Raw genomic sequence first — 2135 nt, 5'->3', positions numbered from 1 at the left:
AAGCGTCTGAGGCTCGTCCATGGCAGCTCCGCTACACGCTCGCGACAGCCGTTCTATGAGACCCACACGACCACGTGGCTGTGACGTGGTATCACATGGTCTTACGACACCCCCATCGGATATCATCACGTGGCATCACATCACCCCATCGGATATTGTTAAGGCCAAAGGTCAACCCAAAGGTCACCCATTGTCCAAGGTCAACTAAATGTCATGGGTCAAGTTTAGGTGTCAAGTGTTCGACACCACAACTGTACCACATATGGTCATACACGGCTATTCTTGGTTGGGCTGAAGGTCGTTAAAGCTCGTTGTGCTGCCTACCCGGAGACTGCTTCACATAGCGTTAGTGAAGCTTTGGTGGTAGTGGTTTTATTAAAAATAATAGTAAAAAGGAAGGAAAAGATTTTTGCTAGCCCCGGCATCTGCCATCGATACTGAAGCACCTGAGCTGGGGCAGCGGAAATAAAGTATAGCAGGCAGAATGGAGAAATGAAATGAAGGAGGTGAGGGGACAGGAAGAGAGGATAGGTGGAGAAGTAATATGTACAAACTATTTATACAATAAGAAATGTGTCAGGTTGTGCGCGTGATTGGTTCATTTTATGCGCACAACCTGACACATTTCTTATTGTGTAAATAGTTTGTACAGTGAAGCTTTTCGGTTCAAAAGTTTTCATTAATTCATTCATTCATTCCACCACTCAGGTTTTTTAACGTGCACTAACATCGCACAGTACACGGGCCTCTAGCATTTCACTTCCATCGAAAGCTGCCGGGATAGAACCCGCAACTTTCTGGTCAGCAACCGAGCGCTATAACCACCGAGCCACTTCAGCGGGTTCTGAAAATGAAAATTGGTTTTCAGGAAAGGAAATGAAGCAGTAACTCTCACATGTATCGGTGGACACCCTGATCGCTCTCTAAGGGAAGGGATAATAGAGGGAGGGAAAGAAGAAAGGAAGAAAGAGGTGCCGTAGTGGAGGGCTCCGGAATAATTTCGACCACCTGGGGATCTTTAACATGCACTGACATCGCACAGCACACGGGCGCCTTTTGCGTTTCACCTCCATCAATTCTTTCACTCCCACCTCCCTCCCTTTCGTTATGGCGCGGTTCCGGTATCCACAGACATATGGGAGACAATTACTGCGGAATTTCCTTTCCTCAAAATCGAATTTTCATTTTAATCCCGAAGAACTGGCGAGAGAGCACGGGTGGTGCCTTCCTTTCCTTTCGAGGCTGGCATCTAAAGGCTTTCGCAGATTGTAGCGAGGGCTCCTTGCCAATCGAGGGGGGGGGCATCTGTTACTAAAGCAGCCGTCGTCTTCACTTCGGCGGACACGGTTGTCGCGACGCGCCTCTATTGAAAATCTGTCCTTTCACATCTGACCCGCCGCGTTGGCTCAGTGGTTCGGGCGCACGGCTACTGATCCGGAGTACCCGGGTTCGAACTCTGCCGCGGCGGCCGTGTTTTGATGGAGGCGAAACGCTAAGGCGCCCGTGTGCTGTGCTATGTCAGTGCCCGTTAAAGATCTCCAGGAGGTCGAAATTATTCCGGAGCCCTGCACTACGGCACCTCTCTCTTCCTTTCTTCTTTCACCCCCTCCTTTATCCCTTCCCTTACGTTCAGGTGTCCGCCGATATTTGATACATATACTGCGTCATTTCCTTTCCCCATAATAATAATAATAATGTTTTTTTAGGGAAAGAATGATGGCGCAGTATCTGGCTCATATATTGTTGGACACCCAAACCGCGCCGTAAGGGAAGGGATAAAGGAGGGAATGAAAGAAGAAAGGAAGAAAGAGGTGTTGTAGTGGAGGGCTCCGGAATAATTTCGACTACCTGGGGATCTTTAACGTGCACTGGTATCGCACAGCACACGGGCGCCTTAGCGTTTTGCCCCCATAAAAATGCAGCCGCCGCGGTCGGGTTCGAACCCGGGAACTCCGGATCAGTAGTCGAGCGCTCTAACCACATAGCCACCGCGGCGGGCATTCGGGGCCTTTCCCTAAGAAACAATTTTCATTTTTTTCAATGATTGTGAAACAGTTCTAGTTCGAGCCTGTAGGAAGGCTCGCGCATTTTCTTTTTTCTTTCTTCAGGCGCAACAGCAACAACCTCAAGAAAAC

This window comes from Amblyomma americanum, chromosome 11 (assembly GCF_052857255.1).
Source record: "Amblyomma americanum isolate KBUSLIRL-KWMA chromosome 11, ASM5285725v1, whole genome shotgun sequence".
NCBI lineage: Eukaryota > Metazoa > Arthropoda > Arachnida > Ixodida > Ixodidae > Amblyomma > Amblyomma americanum.
This window is presented reverse-complemented; position numbering follows the sequence as displayed.